Raw genomic sequence first — 20,333 nt, 5'->3', positions numbered from 1 at the left:
GCTGGCGTTTCAAAGCAGGGTTGCCAACTCTGTCCACCTGGCACTAAACCGGTAGCTTCGCGTTTCATTCGTGAAGCAAGTACTGCTCGTCAATGACGTCCGCAGGATTTTTCTCAGGGGGGGGGGGGGGTCAGAGTCAGAGAAACTAATTATTATTGCTATTATTTTTATTACTACTACTAATACCTTTTGTTTTTTAATTTTCATATTCTGTAGATCTATATATACACAATTTGCATAACTGTCGACAAAAAGCTGTTTTTTATAGTTAGATAATCAGTGTAAAATAGACTGTAAGCTTAAATGTTAAGTCTTTCCACAGATCTCTCAGTGGGGTCAAGTTCCCCCACCCCCCGCGTGCGCCCTTGACTCTTGTTGGCAATTTGCACACGCAGTAAGCAGTTTACCGAACAAATTGGGTGTTTTTCGCGGGCGTGAACATTTGTTGTAATACTTAAACGTGTAATTAATAAGAGAACAGAATAATTTGAGTGTGCATGCTCCCGATTCAAAAATTAATACTTGTTGTAAACAACAGCATTCATTGTATAATAAGGCGTTACTTAATTATTTTCATGAGAGTAAGTTTCCGGGGCCTCCCCGCTAGCGTAGTGGTAACATCGTCGGCTTGTAAATAAAGGGCTCCTAGTTCGATACCCGGTGGAGCCACACATTAGTTCCGATTCTATTTTAAACTGTATGTCCAGTCCCGATTAGCCAATCTGTGCACAAAGTGTACTTGAAACAATAACTCAAACTGATGAGTGTGTTTGTAAACATAACTGTCCTTTAATTTAGTAAATGTTGTGAAAATTTTAGTAGTAATAGTTGCTTATTCAGCAGTAAATAAAACTGGAATTATGCATTACCTTAAACGTTGACGTTATCTATCAGTAAATCAGGTTTTCCTTTCTTTTCGCCGAAGTTTAACACATCGTAAAAAGCATCAAATGTAACATGGAGATATTTGTTTGCAAGCTCGGCCGGAATCTGCCTTGTTATGTCTTGAAAATGTTCATATGATTTCACGAGTAAGTCGATAATTTAGAATTATTTTTAGAAAATTATTCACCAGCAGCATTTGTATTTAAGCTATTTTAGATTTCACATACTGTGTACAAAATGCATGAAATGCTTATCAAAATTCTAGCTTCTCATGACTTTTACGACGAAAATAATTTATGTAGTCTTGTGCTGCCATCTATGAACGAAAAATACAAACTTCATAGCGTTTGACCATTAACCCATTGTATTGCAGGCCCAATTAATGATGGAAAAAAAGTCTATGTGGAGTGAAGTTATTTGGGGGACGATACTGTGGAGTAGTGACGGTTCTTTGTGGCAAAAGCTCTTAATCTTTTGGGCACTATAAAGAAGCGCGGGGGGGGGCAACACCAAACTTTGCTACTGAGTCAAGTTTTGTCATTTCAGTTTTTATTTTACAATGCCCCCCCCCCCATAGTTACGATTTAAATAATTATTTCTTATGCATGATTATTAATGTAATGGGTGGCCAGTAGTTGAAATTTTCACCACCAGGTTGAAAGTGGCGCTGAAGTAGCAATAACCAGTAATTTGAGTTTATGTCGGTACAGGAGTGTTCAGCATGCACCCTGTCAACGTGAATAAGCTTTAGAAGCATAAGAGAGTGTGATCAGTGGGTGCCCGAATGTTGTTCACCAGACTTCAGCGCCAGATTTCAAATTTGAATTGTTTTCTTCGTGAGCATTCGCTTCCCCGTGTCCATAACATCTACACCAAGTTTCAGCCAAATCCGTTGCTTCGAACGGTCTCCAGAGGGCTCTGAGTACGCCCAGTAGTAACATTTTGGGAACTTTTTTGTTTAGTTTTTTGCCAGTAGCTGGCCACACTGTAAACCTGTGATTGTCTCCTTTTTAGCTTCCTGCATGGGTTGCTTGCCGTGACGTGGTGCGTGCAATTACGGTGCGAAGGCCATGTCCTACTTGACGGCTGTATTGTTGAATTGTCGGTGCATATTGTTTAGTTTATGATGTGAAAATTGTTGCCTGCTCTTTGTAGCTTCGGCGAAATTATCCCAGCTTTTATAAATTCCTCTTGCACAAGAAGGTAAGTCATTAACTCTACAGGAGCAAACATTTGTAGCAAATGCTCGCAAAAAAAACAACGTGAAGACTTACGCAAAACTGTTGGGTGATGTTTAAGTGGTTACGCGAGACGTTAACGTTCTCACTCTGGTTGGCTTGAATGCTTATGGGGTCCGAGGTGTCCCTGATTAAATAATCGACCGATTCGGGAAGTTCATTTTCAGTTAACAAGTTTAAAAGAAGTTTTTCAACTTCTCAGTTGGCACGTAAATGCGAATCTTCGTGGCGGAGTAGTGTGAGAGGCTATGAAGCCAGAGGTGCCAGGTTCGAACCCTGATCAGGCAAAGGTGTTTGTCCCATCATCATCAATTCCAGGACTGTAGCTAGATATTTTGGCGCCCTAGTCAGGATTGTGATTTGGTGACATTCGATAATTTCTTATTATGCCATAGTTTGTAATATTTACATCCTACAAGAAATAAAAATTCGTTAAAAAAATATATACGTTATATTTAAAGATTCGTAGTTTCCATTTCTGATTATAAAAAGAGTTCGGCATATTTAAGAATACTTCAGTTATGTCCTAGTGTCTGAAGAAAATCTTTAAAATACGTGCTATTGAGAAACATTAAATTCCAGCAGTGTGTTACAAGAATATACCTCTGTCAAGCGTAAATTTATCAATCTTTTTTTTTGGGGGGGGGGGGTCAGCCACCCTAGCCTACCCCTCAGTACGGGCCTGAGTAATTCATTCACATCGTCGCAGTTAATCCAAGAAGTGCAAAAGATACGTGAAGGTACCAGATATACAGGGTGTACCAAAAGTCCCATTCCCTCCCCCTTTGAATTGTAGACAAACCTGCAAAATGTTATTTTAACAGCATGCGTATGATGAGAGGATGGTATACCATTAAATCAGACAAATGACCACCATTTATTCCAGAGGATCAGTGTGCACGCCGCCATTTTCATGACACATGTATTCTCTTACACGTATTGCCAAGTGTTCTTTTGCCCCATCCTGTTGGAATCAGATTCGACCAAGAAGACCCAAACGATCCAATTCCGGTATGTGTGTTCAGAGACAAATGGATTGGACGAGGATCGCCAAATTTGCCAGCACCTCTGAAATGGCCACCCCGAAATCCAGATCTAATATCTTGTGATAATGCGCTATGGGAGCACATCAAACAGAAAGTCGCCTAAAATCGTTATCAGACAACTGGGGAACTTCAAGAAACTGTTGCGTTTGCTTCCCTCACGCCAGCCAAGTTACGGAGGATTTCACATCGCACCTGGAGGCGAATAATACTGTGCCATGAAAATGGCGGTGTGCACACAGATCCTCTGAAGTACATTTGTCTGATTTAATGGTATACCATCCTCTCATCATACACATGCTGTTAAAGTAACATTTTGCAGGTTTGTCTACAATTCAAAGGGAAGGGGGGACTTTTGGTACACCCTGTTCATGTACGTATTTTTTCCGATCAGATATGAGCACTCATATATGGCACTCTCAGTGATGTTTGATATCAACCCGCGTTATCCGTAGCGAAATTGTTACTGTGGCGCGCGCCAAGATTTCAAAGGACCTAGACGTCGATCCTGGGTGATACATTGGTCTTTCATTGATTTTATCTGTTCGGCATCCATTCTGATTGTTACGATTAGCCCAGGAGGTTAAAAAGCGACGAATTTTAAGGCATCTCATGCGGCTTTTCATTGGATCCCATTCGAGTCTCGTAAGTCACTGTATCTTAATTGGAATGCACCAGTATTTAAATTGCAAACAATTCCCACTTTAAAACTCTGGGTTCAGACCCAAAGATTCTGCCTTTAGATAGAAGCAGACGGGACCGTTTACCTACTGTAATCGACAGATTTGAATGTTTTATGTAATGTAAAAGTGGTTCCAGCGTTAGGAAACGACAAATAACTGAGATATTTGGTACCAAAGAATAGCACACGTAAGTTAAAACCTGTAATTTCTGAGTATTTTCGTCGCTATTTGTTAGTAAAAACTGTTTTTATGCACACTAAAATAGCGAAATAACACGCCGAAAATAACTATCAGTAGCAAACCTAACCTAACTACGTTGTGGAAAGTCGTTTTGGGTGCTATATTCACCGAGATCTAAAACCAACTGAAAACGTTCATAAACCATGCAAGATATTTCACTTTCTCTAGGGGGTACAGAGGGTCAAGTGGGTAAATTTCGGATATCGGACAAACGGATTTCTTCAAATTTCCAGGAGAAATTACTTACCGAATGCAGTTTCTTTATACTTGTGGAAGTTCGGGGAAGTGTTTTCTCGCATCGTTCATTGAATTTTGCCGGTAAATCATCTTATTTTCCGATATAAATGTGTGACCGGTGCACGAAAGCTCTTGCATCCATTTACTTCCAAGTGGATGTAGCCTGTGTGTGATGACGTAATCCCGGTCAGTGTTTCCAAACACGTGTTATTGTAACTGAAGAAGGTACGTTTCCGCAAATGGTTCGTGGGGTTGTGTGTCAATGGTTCATGGAACTGTGCGCGAATGGTGTGTGGGGCTACGCATTTTGTTTTCGAAACCAATTTTTATCTATTGTAACCTATACGTGACCCTACCTAACCTAACCTTACCGGAAATGATTCGTGGGGCTATGCGTCAATGGTTTGTGGGGCTCCGTAGGTATTTATGGGTGCAGTGGGGTGGAAACACTGCATTCCGAGTACGGTAGTGAAACTGTGACCGCCATTTTGCGTGTTACCGAAGGCAAAAAGAAACGAAGAAAACTTACTCGATATGTCGCAAATAGAGCTTATTTCCGTGAAATAAGCGAAATGCCACCTTCAGCAATGTTTCTCAATGCAGAATACGTAAGTACGAATATTCAAATTAAATGAACTAGCAAATTTCAGCCGTTTGTCCTATACGAGAAATTTATACCGCTCAGATGTATCAAGCAGACTTGTCATAGAGCAAGAAGAGGGGTGAGAATGTGTCTCAGATTACACAGTCAGTGTAACTGAGGCTTCAGCGACGGTCTTTTAGTTATAGGTCTGTCCATGTACAAACATTTCACAACTTGTATACATGCACACACACACCCTCATTCAAATGTACTTTCTGAATTTGCGTTAACTTACCAATGCATTTCCAACATTTATTTCACGGTGTCAGCGCATGATGTTCCAGTCTGTATATCGCCATGAAAGGGCCATTCATCTGCAAAAAATACAAGAGTATCATTGCACTCAAACGGTGTAGGAAACATGTCTTAACATAGCTAATGTTAATGAAGAGATTCTTTGGGAATATCAGCGAATGTTTTCGTGAGCTAATGAAACTCTCCTATTAAGGGATTGATGCTAACTTCATTACTGTTTAATCCAGTAATTGCATATTACTCAGCTACTTATTACAGTACATACACACGCAACGTTTTTCCATTGTAATTAAAGCAACTTCAAGGATTATGGATTAGAATTTTGCTATTGTACACACACAAACACGTTTGTATTTATGTATGTATGTACAGTCACCGGCAATAAAATTGGGACAACTACTTCCTGAAATACTGGCTTCCTTGTAATGCGTTGTGTGGTGCCTAACTCTTAAGTGTTAAATAGAAAATTTTCAATGGCAACTTCTACCGTCACACAACGCTAGGGAAGCGAATATTTCAGAATCTAGTGTCACGTTTTTCTTGCCTCTGAGTGTATAACTTCATTCATAGAAACGAATAAATAATTACAAAGAGAAATATTTTAGTAAAATTTACACGTGAAACCATGGATGTATACTGATTTGTTCTTGTATGGTAGCGTGAAAAGGGTGTATTCTGTTAAACAAAGGATAGAAGTTTAAAAGAGAGTTGGAAAGGTGTGATTGCATATTTTGAGTCTCATAATCTTATTTTCTTCAAATGCGTGATTGCATATTTTGAGTCTCATAATCTTTTCTTCAAATGTGTGATTGCATATTTTGAGTCTCGTAATCTTTTTTCTTCACTACATATACTTTGCAGTATAAATGTTTTTGTTCCACAGCTGTTCATACTACATTAATCTTCTGACATAAAAACTTGCCTGTGCAAAGTAAAGTCCTTCTGGCTTCCACGCGATGACATTGCAAAAATTCTGTATGAATGTCAAACACCGAACAACGGTAATGTAGCTTTGAGCCACTGAATCAACATTCCAGCATATCGAGTTGGTGAAGTGGTCTGCATTCGCGATGTAATCGCGTTTGAGTTTATTGTCGTGGCAGTCTTGCAGAATCACGTGGTATCCACTCTTTCTAGAGGCTGGCGAATGTAACTGTCCACCAACCCATTGCTTCCTTTTAGCGCAAAGTATTTCAAAATGGTTGGCGTTAAACACAAGATGCAGGGTTGGTAATGTTCAGGAACCAATAAATTCTAATGGATTCTGTTGGGTTCCGTAAGAGAACCGGAACTTTTTTCTCTGGCACAATTTAAATTTGGTTGAAGTTGCGTATTGTTTCATTTCAATACAAATCTTGCACCCTATTTAAACTGACCCGGAAAAAGAATGTTCCGGGACGTGTTCCTGGATCGTATTTAAATTCATCCGGAAGAAAGGTTCCTGGACCTTATTTAAATTTATCCGGAAAAAAGGTTCCTTGACCTTATTTAAATTTATCCGGAAAAAAGGTTCCTGGCCTTATTTAAATTCATCCGGAAGAAAGGTTCCAGGACCGTATTTAAATTCATCCGGAAGAAAGGTTCCAGGACCGTATTTAAATTCATCCGGAAGAAAGGTTCCAGGACCGTATTTAAATTCATCCGGAAGAAAGGTTCCAGGACCGTATTTAAATTCATCCGGAAAAAGTTCCTAGACCGCATTTAAATTCATCCGGAAGAAAGGTTCCAGGACCGTATTTAAATTCATCCGGAAGAAAGGTTCCTGGACCTTATTTAAATTCATCCGGAAGAAAGGTTCCTGGACCTTATTTAAATTCATTCGGAACAAAGGTTCCAGGACCGTATTTAAATTCATCCGGAAGAAAGGTTCCTGGACCTTATTTAAATTCATCCGGAAGAAAGGTTCCTAGACCTTATTTAAATTCATCCGGAAGAAAGGTTCCTGGACCGCATTTAAATTCATCCGGAAGAAAGGTTGCTGGACCGCATTTAAATTCATCCGGAAGAAAGGTTCCTGGACCGCAGTTAAATTAATCCGGAAGAAAGGTTCCTGGACCGCATTTAAATTCATCCGGAAGAAAGGTTCCTGGACCGCATTTAAATTCATCCGGAAGAAAGGTTCCTGGACCGTATTTAAATTCATCCGGAAGAAAGGTTCCTGGACCTTATTTAAAATCATCCGGAAAAAAGGTTCCTGGACCTTATTTAAATTCACCGGAAAAAAGGTTCCTGGACCGCATTTAAATTCATCCGGAGAAAAGGTTACTGGACCGTATTTAAATTCATCCGGGAAAAAAAAGGTTCCTGGACCGTATTTAAATTCATCCGGAAGAAAGGTTTCTGGACCGGATTTAAATTCATCCGGAAGAAAGGTTCCGGGACCGTATTTAAATTCATCCGGAAAAAAGGTTTCCTGGACCTTATTTAAATTCATCCGGAAGAAAGGTTCCTGGACCTTATTTAAATTCATCCGGAAGAAAGGTTCCTGGACCTTATTTAAATTGATGCGGAAAAAGGTTCCTGGACCGTATTTAAATTCACCCGGAAAAAGGTTCCTGGACCGTATTTAAATTCACCCGGAAGAAAGGTTCCTGGACCGTATTTAAATTCACCCGGAAGAAAGGTTCCTGGACCGTATTTAATTTCATCCGGAAGAAAGGTTCCTGGACCTTATTTAAATTCATCCGAAAAAATGTTCCTGGACCGAATTGAAATAAATTAAACAAAAAGTTTCTTTACGGTCCAGAACCCATTTACGCTTGCTGTCTCTTGGACCGGAATTGCATTTATTTAAAATTCGTGGACCTTTAACAACGCTGGGAAGAAGTGTTCGCCTACAAGGACTTGTTAATTTCCCATTCAAGGCTTCGATACTGAGGTGCTCCCAGAATTCAGTCACGTCATTCACGACACTATTGTCTCCACAGTGATTACGCAATGCGTGCTGCAAGTCATGTGCGTAGCCTGGGAATCGACGCATGCATTCAAAGTGTGGGAGTGCCTCTAGTTTCGAACATTCCGTTGAAAGGCGACCCTTTCGATCAAGTTGACTGCCATGACTTGCTTTCAGCAAGGTTACTCTCAAGTTCTGCTGGTCTAATAGACCTCTAGCAGAGTTTCCTTGACCTGGAAATCCGAAAACGTTCATGGACACTAACCTATGGCTTACAAAACCATGGGATTTCATAATTTTTTTTCTATGACTTATGGAAAAGTAAGGAACGTGTAAAATTCCATTTTTGTACTCACGGTGAAGCATTTTTAATTATTTATAAACTAGGGCGGAGTCGGGCAAATCCGAATATATCATAATTTTCTATCAGGATTCGAAATACAGTAAAATCTCGTTAATCCGGACTCCGATAAGCCGGACCTCGCTTAATCCGGACAGGCAAAAGAAGTGGGGGAACCAGAATGCAAGGTTTTGAAATGTGCCTAGAATTCAACAAAAGAGCTTCCCAAAGAAAAGGCAGTCAACCACTGATGAAATTCTGTTTCCCGTAGACTTTGTACTGTACTGTGTTGTATATTTAGGTTATTTCAGTTAATCCGGTCAAATTATCCCCCCCATTAGTTCGGATTAACGAGGTTTTACTGTATAAGGATATCCTTATTATTCGAAATTACCGGATATCCGAATGTGTACATTATCCGGACGGACTTATCGTTTATCCTTGTTACGAGCTATCCACATATTATTTTATTAGTAATTTACGTGTTTGTGAAATTAGGACACACTTGTTCTGGATACCAGATTCATGACATTAAATCACAATTAATTACAGCAACATCAAATATACGATACCTAAATTATGTGTGTGACCCTGTTTAAAATTGTTTAAAATAAAGAAGCGGGCGAGTGGAGGCCAGCCTACTTCGCCCCCCCCCCCCTCCTCATGTTTTGGAGGTGCGCATTTCGCTACTACACAGTGGAGGTTATTTCATATGTACGAGGGTAATTCGGAAAGTAACCGCCGTTGTGGCGTGGCGCTAGTAGTAGTGGGCAGAGCGCTACCATTGTTACATCACGCAATCTGTGATTCAGTAAGCTTCCAGCTGTGCTAGTGAGAGCATCGTAGTGTCGCGCGTGTGCTGGTTATAACGTCACAAGATGTGTATATTCTCCTGCGACAATTGCTAATTATGAAAGTTAGGTTAGATTGGTGTGTAGTGTTGGGCGATGTCAACAAGACGATATTTCGTCACAATATTTTGACGATATATATCGTGTCGACGATGTACAGAGCATTCCCTGACATTCGCTACGAGACTCGGCGGCAAGCGGCCCGGCGTCAGCGCTTGTCTTTCCCGGCGAACGGGGTCCGCGACAGTGTGTTTTTTCGCTGTCCCTGCCTTCGCCCTCTTTCCCTTTCTGTTGACGTTGCAGACTGACGCCAGTATAATCCTCCCTCGGAAGTTGTGTTGTGTCGTGTCCGTGTGTTGAAGATTGTGGCCTAATATGGCACCACAAAAGTTTACATTACAACAAAGGATATATCTTGTCGAGTGTTACTTCGGAAAGAGGAATTGTGGAGAAGTGCGACGACGTTTTGCAACGAAATTTCCTAGTGTTCCCGTTCCACATAGGACCACTATATTAAACCTCGAAAGAAAAATGGGAAAGCTAAAAAATAAAGTATACAAAGACAATCCGCACACCATTCGTGAGTTAAAAGAAAGTATTGTACGAGAAATCGGGAGAATTACAGAAGACGAACTTGCACGTGTAAATGCCAATTTCCTTCGGAGATGCCAGGCATGTGTTGCAGCAGAGGGACATCATTTTCGACACCTTCTGTAGTCAAAGTTAGTACACAATATGAAAAGTGTAATTTTAATAGCAGACTCTAACGGCTGTCGCGGACCCGTTCACCAGGAGTCTCGTAGCAAATGTCACGATATTTTAGCGATATATCGCAGATATCATGATACGGAGAAAATATCGTATCGTTTGTGACGATATATCGCGATATCAAATTTCCGATATCGTCTGTCCCTAGTAGAAGTCTATATATTTTAAAGAGAGCTTCCACTTTTAAGCCACACATCCCTCCCCCGCTCCCCACCCTTTCTTCTTTCCCTGGAGGAAAAAATGTCTTCAGTTTGCTTGCCATCGTCCAAAGACACACGACCGACCCTTGACCATCTTACACGGCGGATTGAATTACTTCAAGGGTTGCAAACTCTCCGGACGTCATCAAGTGGCATTCGAGGAGGCTGTACTTCGCTTTGCGTTCGTCCAGATTGGATCCCCGCCATAAAACGGACCTCCCTTCGCTTCTTTTCAGAAACGATGCGCTGAATCGCCTCAGGGGCGTATTCAGCAAGCGTCTCTTACTTCGGGAACATTAACTTCTCGAGTCGAACTCGCACTTTCAGCTCCTCTTAGTATCGATTCGGGGTTGATTAATTTTACTGAAAGTTTTGCGCAGTTTTATCTGTATTGGTGAAGTTATACCTGATCTCCCAGTGCATATTTGTCTTTGAGCGGAACTCCGTCAAGTCGGAGGCGTCTCGTGAACGCATGCGGTGCATGCTGCGCATGCGACAATAGCTTACTCTGCGACGAAATTCATGAGCATTTCTACATTCTAATTTCTTCATATAGGAGAAGTATTTATTTACACGAGAGCGCTCAACTAAGATTATATTACATTACTTGGATCTGAAATGACGCATGCGTCAATTGCGGGAAAATAATTATTACTTTCTTTCACTTCAGATCCCAGAAATGTAATATAAGCTTAGTTGAGCGCTCTCGTGTAAAATGAATACTTCTCCTATATGAAGAAATTAGAATGTTGAATTGCTCATGAATGTCGTCGCAGAGCAAGCTGTCCTTTTCCCCACAACTGACGCATGCGCAGCATTCACCGCATGCGTTCACGAGACGCCTGTGCGTCAAGTGCAGGGTGGTCCAGAAAACCTGATGATTTTTAATATGGTAAAACACAGTAAATAAAAAGCGTTGGTCTTTATTCATGTGCTAGCCTTATAGCCATATGTATGCTATTATTATTGTTGAAGGAATATGATTTACATCAATATTGAGTGCGGACCTCCCCGATGGCGCAGTGGTAGCGTCGTCGCCTTGTAATCAACGGGTCCCGGGTTCGATAACCGTTCGGATCCCACTTTAAAGCTGTACGTCCAGTTCCGATTAGCCTTACTTTGCATAAATTGGACTTAAAACACCAAGTCAACTCAACATTAAGTGCGGAAAATAACTCTTGCAAATGGCGCCTATTTTGATCCACATACTGCTGGAGCCGGGCTTCTCTTTTCTGGGGAAGAAACCTAGAGATTGTTCTGTTATTGCGTCGGGTCGCGTGGTGGGGTTTCCACTCCTTACTATACTCCGTCCCGGGTATCTGTGAAACAAGCGAACGAATAGAAGTCTCTGCGCAAGTAGTGACGCGAGACGGCTCCACCAATGAACACGTTAGAGGGAATGGGATTGCGTGGAGGGGAAGCGACTGCAGTTACCAGCCTTCGCAGAAGCGTGTACCGCTTCCCTCTGCCCACTCGATTTCCTCCCCTTCTGTTCCGCTGTGCGCGGCCTTGCTCCAGGGATGGTTGGGACAGGGTATAGTGGGCGCCGTAGTTGTTTAAGGTCCAGGAGTCCATAAATTCTAATGGGTTCTATTGGGTTCCGCAACAGGACCGGAACCTTTTTTCTCGCACAATTTAAATTCGGTCCAATTTGCATATTGTTCCGTAGAAAAAAGGTTCGACTGTATTTAAATTGATCTGGCAAAAAAGTTTCCTGGACCGTATTTAAATTTATCTGGAAAAAAATGTTCCTGGACCGTATTTATATTCATCCGGGAAAAAAAGGTTTCTTGACTGTATTTAAATTGACCCGGAAAAAGGTTGCTGGACCGTATTTAAATTGACCCGGAAAAAAGGTTCCTGCACCGTATTTAAATTAATCCGGAGAAAAGGGTTCCTGGACCGTATTTAAATTTATCCTGGAAAAAGGTTGCTGGACCGTATTTAAATTTATCCTGGAAAAAGGTTGCTGGTCCGTATTTAAATTTATCCTGGAAAAAGGTTGCTGGACCGTATTCAAATTCATCCGGGAAAAAAAGTCCCTGGACCGAATTGAAATACTTTACAGATAAGAAGGTTCCTTACGGTCCAGAACTAATTTACGCCGATGTCCACTCCTGGACCGGAATTGATTTTTTTAAAAAAGTTCCTGGACCTTAAACAACCCTGGTTACATGTTCAAACTTCCAGCGAAGGCGTCCAACAAGATTCGAAACTTATCCAAAGTTCGTAATTTCCATTTCCCGCTGTTGTATGAGAAGGAAATGTGCTGCGTAACATAATTAAAAGTGCTTGCTTAAACAGAGAGATAACCCTCCCTCCCACCCCTTACATAAGGGAAGAGATTCCGTCGCCGCGGGAGGGGCAGGGGCTCCCCACTACCAGAGCTCGTTAGCGGAGGAAATTAGATAGTGGAAGCAGGCGCTTAAGTAACAGCGGATTCTTGATAAATGAGACCTTCGTGTATTTTTTACACCGTGATTGAATAACGCCAACCTCTTTTCCCAAAATGGCCACCGGACCGTGTTTACCTTGAATTCCGGAAATTATTGTCACCGGGAATCGAAGCGTTTTTGGACTAGGGGTCGGCACTTAATCCGGATAAACCATATTCGGATATCTAGATTGATTGAGTTGGTGTTTTAAGTCCACTTTATGCACTGTAAGGCTAATCGGGACGGGACCTACAGTTTAAAGTGGGATTAGAACCAACCATGTGCCTCCACCGGGTACGGATATCTAGAGAATTCGGATGTACGGATAGAACAGGATAGAACAAATTGGCTGAAGTATTTGTTGTAAATACGCATGGACGTCCGCAGGATTTTTTTCCAGGTAGGGGCAAGGAAGGTATTTTTTTCCCCAGGCGGGGCAACACGGCATATTTTCCCCAATAATAGTGTTCATCCCTCAAAAAGCATTGCATACATTTGAATTTTTCATGTTCGTGCAATAATTAGCACACATTATTGTGGCTGAAATTAAATTATATGTGTGAAATATGTAATATTTGGTTGACTTTCGGTTTCCAGGGAGAGGCCACAGCCCCCCGTTGCCCCCCTTCCGGACGCCCATGTAAATACGTATAGTGAAATACGAAATTGACGAATGAAAGTATGTGTGGCTAGCCCATAAGACAAACTATAAAACTGTCCGATTAATGCAGAATATCCAATATGCGGATAAAATTTTATCCGGATTTGGCCATCTCTATTTTGGACCCGCGATATAGATTTGGAGCTAACACTGCTGTGGCCGAGCTGATGGAGAGTGTGCTATGCAATCAGGCGTTTGAATCTCGCCCCTGCGTTGCCGAAATGTGCGCACATCATCTTCAACTTTATTCGCTTCCTTGTGTTTGGATCGTCATGAACGTTTTCCATTGGTTGATTTTTGGCCTCCCCGATGGCGCAGCGGTAGCGTCGTCGCCTTGTAATCAAGGGGTCCTGGGTTTGATACCCGGTGGAGACACATAGTGGTTCGGATTCCACTTTAAACTGTAGGTCCAGTCCCGATTAGCCTTACTGTGCACAAATCGCGAAGATGAAGATGAGTGATAAAAAGGGAGATGAAATGACACGAAGAAGACCTACGCCAAGGCTGGAAATCGAACTCGCTACCTCCGGCGCGCACTGTGGTAACAACTCCGGCACAGAGGCGCACACAGCACACAAATATCCAAAATATATCCATTGGATATACCTTGGATATCCTTTGGATATTTGAAAGTTCGGGATATCCAATAGATATACAGGAATATCCAATAGACATCCATTGGATATCCGCATACGTGATATCCAGGGAATATCCAGAAATGGATATGTTTTGGACGTAATCTGGACATTATGCTTTGATTTAGACATTTTTGTTCACACTTTGGATATTGTATGAACATATTTTAGACTACATTTGGATATTATATGGACGTAATTTAGATGTGAAAAGAACATTTTTTGGACCAGTTTTAATTAAACGAATTCCAGAAGAATTAAAATGTTCATCTGTGCCTATTTCGTAACCTCGCTATTCGTTGAACCATTCGTTCCAATACTTGTGGTCAAGCCCCATTGGTGGATTGAGTTGGTTTATTTTACTTAGCTTTTCCCACACGTTTTGGATAATCGCGAGGATGAGTAATGATATTATGAAATTGACGAAGGTACGGTCATCCGCATAAAAAGCGAGACACGCAAATCCTGAAGTACTCGCTTGTGTGCAAGGCGTTGTGTGTGTTGCCTAACTCGCCGGCTATACACTCGCAACGAACACTCATGGCATATTTTATGGCATTTCTCAAGGATAGGCTCGGTCCGAATCATTTTTCGTAGCGTAACCAATCAGAAGCGACTTCTAGGTCACGAGTGCAGTTGTAATGACGGCCGCGTGAGATGTAAACAATGTATCACTTCAAATTTTAAAAAGCCGATAACTATTGAACCGAGATGAATAATGTTTCGTATAAAACGGTATTAGGTACACAACAATGGCGCTGCTTAAATACATACTTTACAACGTTTACTGTACACGTATGGAAGAATATTTTAGTTGTTTTAAATGTAAACACATTGCACTCAGCATAGATGGCGTAACTCAACGTGCCTTTCATGCTGTATATGTTATGCATTGTAATTGCAAAGCTGGCCGAAAAACTAGATGAAATGCTTGCGTGTATAGTACTATCTGCTATAAGATTTTCGGAAGCTTTTACATAGCAACAATGCTAAAGGAAATGCTCTCGTCCAAAGCCGGCTTAAGGCTTACAAACACAATCATGATGATTTATTATTCGTATTATTAGCGCGAAGATGTCAAAACTTTGGTCGGTTAGTTGTTGTTTCTGAAAGTTCACAGACTCGTTCTCTACCTGTTCAGGAGTTGCCGGTGTCTTCAGGGAATCGAGCGGGCAGCTTTATCGTGTAGTTTATCTGCGGTTCTTGAGGGAAAGGGTCAGGTACTAAGGATCAGCCAATTTGCCTTCGCGCACTCAGCCCTTTTCTTCCTAGTAGAATGTCGTTTCGTTTGATGCTTTATTTAAATCTTAATAACGGGATTTTCTTTCCAGCTTCTTCTATTGTTTTTGTACTTTGTAGGGTTATGCTTTTCCTCGTCATTCGTTTCACTTTTATCCATCTTTCTTCCTCCCGTATCGCCCCCCTCCCCCTCTTTCCTCTCTCCTCCCCTCTTTCTTTCTTCTTTTAATCATCTTTCTTTTCCTCTTTCTCTCTCTTCCTGCCAACCCCCCCTCTCTCTCTTCCCCTTCTCTCTCCCCCCTCTCTTCTCTGGGGGGGGGGAGGTGTAGGGCCATCCATTGCCACCAATGTGCGTGCTTATGGATGTGTGTATAAGCTACATACCGATTGTATGTTTTAAATTTGCTTTCGTCACTGTCAAGTCAAAATTTATCCGATGACTTTCAATGTCACCACCGTCGGTCTAGACATGGCTGTTCTTTGTGAATGTCCCTTCATTAACATCATCTTATATTACGTATCGTCGCGATTAGCCAAAAGGTGCAGAAATACTAATCATCCGTGGCGCAACAGTCCTTGAGGGTCAGGTCCCACCTACCGACTGCCGATCTCACTTCCTCATGCCTCAGCAGAGGTGGGAGATCATCAAACCAGTTACGGGGTGACGTGTGGTCAGCACGACGAACGCCCCAGTCGTTGTTGGTTTCCGTGACCGGGTTACGTAGCTCCTCAATTTTCATGGTGGATGGCCCAGTCCCATAAACAGGCCGAAATCTCAGGAGAAAAGTTGTTACGCTTGCCCCAAGAAGACTGGAACTGGCGGGCGTTCCGGAGCCTGATAAGCTTAACGCCACCCGGAACCGCTTCCGAGAGTAGTCTGCCCATGTACCGCGCCGCCCAGCGGAACATTTTCCTTGCTCGGCTACAGCGGGCCCGAGCATGACGCGTGCCGAAGCTACACGAGCAGACGCGGAATTACACGAGAGGGCATTTGGAGGTGCGGCCAACGGCCATCCTAGAAACCTGCAGACTTCTGGCACGGGAAGCCGCGCTTCCTGTAGTGGGGGTGACACCATTTGATTTCAATAGAAGCAGAAAACAGAAGCTCTGTTTCCGCGTCTCAGTGGTCGATATGCTTTAGTCCGCACGGTTACGCTGTGGACAAAAGTGGCTCGCGACGATGATGGTGATTGATGAAATGAACACGAACCGAAACACCCACAGATAATTATACTGGTTGTGGGTCCGGAGACCAGATCCATGTTTGCATGCAAGAATGCAGTTTACAGGCTTCTGTGAACTCACTGTACTGTACAGTTTCCAATCGCAGACGTTTTTGTGGCGGGAGATCCGTTTTCCCTCGCTATAATGGCCGTCCTGCGTCATATCTTTGGGAAAGTGGATTAGGTCAACAAGGCGTGCGACCGCGGAATAATTGCGAGCCAGATGCTTGTATTGCCCGCCGTCCACTCAGCGCTACCGACGCTCGCAGTGTTGCCACGACAGGAACACGGAATATCCCGTTTACACCCCAGTTTCCCCAATCATATTAGAAAAATTGAAATCTCGATCACAAAACTATACTCTGTCCTGGCTACGTACAGCGGAAGAGTAGGGGAGGGAAGGGCAGAGCGAAGCAGTACACCCTACAGCGAAGGCTGGTAACTGCTGTCGCTTCCCCCTCCACGCAATGCCGTTCCCTCTCACGTGTTCATTGGTGGAGATGTCTCGCTTCACTACTTGCGCAGAGACTTGTTTTTTTTCGCTTACTCAATAGATACTCGGGACAGAGTATACATTTGACTGACTGATTGATTTAGTTTATTTTACTTCGGTTTTCTGCCAGTTTTGGCTAAACTTGAAGATGAGTGATGATATGATGAAGGGAGAGTCACGGAGAACAGCCAGGATTCGAACACGGTGCCACTGGCGTCGTAGCACGCTGTGATAACCACTATAGACCCACCAAGCTTTCTGAAACCTCGGAAAATATGCGAACTACTTAACTTTAACTAGCGACGCTAGCGCCACTGCTCCCACGAAAGGTTTGCAACAATACCATAAACTGTTATTATTAGTTATGGAAGAAGAAAATGACGCATTATTGGTATCACCGTTAACTCGTATAAAATGTCTAATGAGCAGATATGATTTTTTTCCCCAAACCAAATTTAATTATGAAAGAAAGGTGTAGCCATGCTATCGAATGAACTGGAATGGAATATATGAGCAGGATATTCTCAAATTTCTCTCCAATTGTGGTATTTCCCATGAAATTTCCCTTCTGCCAGAATTTCCTCTCTAGCCTTCTTAAACACGGAGGATCATGGCTGCAGCAGCACAAGCCTTCCTGTCCCTATCCTGGGTAAGATAAATCGAATCCTTTCCATCCTTTAGGTCTATCTCAACGTCGTCTTGGCCTTCCTACAGGTCTCTTACCATCAGGTTTCCAAACAAGAATCCTGTAAACGCTTCTTTCCTCTCCCATTCGTGCCACATTGCCTGCCCACCTGTCTTCTTGATTTGATTATTCAAGAGGGATTTTCTTTGAGGTGGCAACACTGTCCTGGTCCGCGATTTCAGGGAAGCTGGTTTCATTAGCGCAACCTGACACCAAGAGGGGCCTTTTGTAAGCGCTCGGTCAATGCAGACAGAGGGAAATTTAACCCGTTCTGGTAAATTCAAACCTAGCTGTTTTTTTTAGAAAGGGCTTGGCTTGATTGAGCTTCGTTTTGAGTCGCTTTTATGCCACTTTTGGCTAATTGCGTCGACGAGGATGGGAAGTGAAATTGATGAAGTAGCATTCACAATGGCATTCACAACGCCCATCAGTGTTGCCACAATATGAGGGCACAATTTCCCTTTCCAAGGGGCAAAATTGCCCTTTTTGGACCAATTTTTCCCTTCACCTAAGCAAATTATATAATAATAATTAGTAGCAGTAGTAGCTGCATTATTATTGGTGGTGATGGAAGCAGTAGTAATACGTAGTAAAGTATTTGTCGAATTCGTTATTATTTTGATTAAAAAATATTTTTTTAAAATTTCAAATTTCAATTTCATCCCTTCCTGACCAGATATCCCAGGTTTCAATCATGGTCAGGAAACCATTTAATCGTTTATCCTCATCGTTACTATTTATCCAAAGATGCATAAAAGCAACGTACAATACACTTAAAGAAGCATAAATAATTAGGAATAGCAAAATAAATAAAAAACATAAAAATGTGGATATCAAAATAGAAATTAACACAAACTCTAATAATGTAGTCAGATGAGCTTAAAATTTCCCTGCAATTGTGGTATTTTTTCATCGAAATTCCCTTTTGGCTGAAATTTCTGTCCGAATTTCCCTGCAAAAGGGAAATTTCCCTTCATGTGGCAACACTGACGCCCATGGCCTGACCGGGACTCGAACTCGGGGACTTGAATGGCGAGATCGAAATTCGACCAATTAACGCCCTCGGCCACCGAGTCTGCGGATTGGTCAAATGATCACTCCAGCCTTGAGGTTTCCAACGATTGCAATGCAATGCTATTTCGATGGTCTGTACCGTATGTACATGATACAAAGAGCTGGACATTTCTTCGACGTTGACCATTCACCAAAGGGCGTATTTATGGTGGGGCCGGTCGGTCCAGGGGTCCGGACCCCCCACCCGAAAGACCAAGTACTAAAGTTAAATAATACACAGCATTCCCTGACAGTCGCTACGAGACTCGTAGGCAAGCTGCCCGGCATCAGCGCTTGTCTTTCCCGGTGAACGGGTCCGCGACAGTCGCTAGAGTCGGCTATTAAAATTAGTTTTCATATTGTGTACTAACCTTGACTACAGAAGGTGTTGAAAATGATGTCCCTCTGCTGGAACACATTCCTGGCATCTCCGAAGGAAATTGTCATTTACACGTGCAAGTTCGTCTACTGTAATTCTCGTACAATACTCTCTTTTAACTCACGGATGGTGTGCGGATTGTCTTTGTATACTTTATTTCCCCATTTTTCTTTCCACTTTTATTCAGAACTAACCCTGTTACTCTAAACTTTTTTACGAGGTTTAATATAAGCGACTGTCGCGGACCCGTTCACCGGGAAAGACAAGCGCTGATGCGGGGCAGCTTGTCGCCGAGTCTCGTAGCGAATGTCAGGGAATGCTCTGTACTTGTTTAGCATTTATTGGTTAGTCGAGGATTTTCTTTCCGCTGAACTACTTGGAAAGCAAGGATTACATTGGGATCATAGAACTTTGAATGACAGGCAGGACCAAAGATGATTTATGCATCAAATATTAATCAGGAACTTTCCTTTTCGTCAACTGGACCTAACATTCTTTTTTTTTTGTTATTCAATAAATATTCAATTATTTATGCATTCATTTCCTTAACTTTGACGATCTAAGCTGTATAAGCTAATAATGAATACATGCGGTTATGTCTGTATACCGTCTTTTTACTTATTTGTGTAATAAAAATAAAATATAAGTTAATTTACATATTTAATTAATGTAATTATAATATAATTGTCCTCCTCTGTGTCCATGCGGTGTAAGCGCTGTGCTTTGGACTCCGACTGCGGGAAGGGTTGGGTTCAGTCTCTGGGTTCTCGGCCTGTGTGTAGGACCGGTGGCAACCCACCATCGTGAGGAAATTAGGGAGCTCCTATACCGGTTGAAGATCTTCACACTATACAACTTTTCCGGAATGTCTGGAGTAGCGACGCGCAGAGGCAAATGCTTGTGGGCGGGGCCAGACTAGGTAGACAAGGATGCGATTGGCTAGTCGAATCGCCCCCTCCCGCTCGACTCCTCCCCTCGGCGCGTTCATTGGGCGAGGCACACACCCGCAACGTGCACCCAGGACGAGTTCGCATTCTCTTACTCCAGACATTCCGGAAAAGAGATATAGGTATGATTGTGGGAGGGAGACTGGCAGTCGGGAGATAGGCCAAGGCCCTTCAAGGGCTTTCGAGCCACGGATATGTTATGGTAATTGTTAAGGCTAGGATTTTGATCCAAATGCATCTTTTTTTTTTTTTTTTAAAGGCAGAAATATTGCATAAGTAAATAGAAATGTGTTTTACACGTAAGTGA

The 20,333-nt window shown here is 42.3% G+C and overlaps 1 protein-coding gene across 5 annotated transcripts in view; it reads left to right on the top strand.

Moving 5' to 3' along the window:
• Positions 1-20,333, top strand: part of LOC145981803 (multiple PDZ domain protein-like) — a 963,820-nt gene that overhangs the window by 380,565 nt on the left and 562,922 nt on the right. The gene's annotated exons all lie outside the window — the stretch shown is intronic.

The sequence above is a fragment of the Lepisma saccharinum genome, chromosome 30 (assembly GCF_977018435.1).
Source record: "Lepisma saccharinum chromosome 30, izLepSacc3.1, whole genome shotgun sequence".
NCBI classification, from domain to species: domain Eukaryota; kingdom Metazoa; phylum Arthropoda; class Insecta; order Zygentoma; family Lepismatidae; genus Lepisma; species Lepisma saccharinum.
The sequence above is the reverse complement of the archived record's forward strand: the minus strand, read 5'-3'. Positions and strand labels throughout refer to the sequence as shown.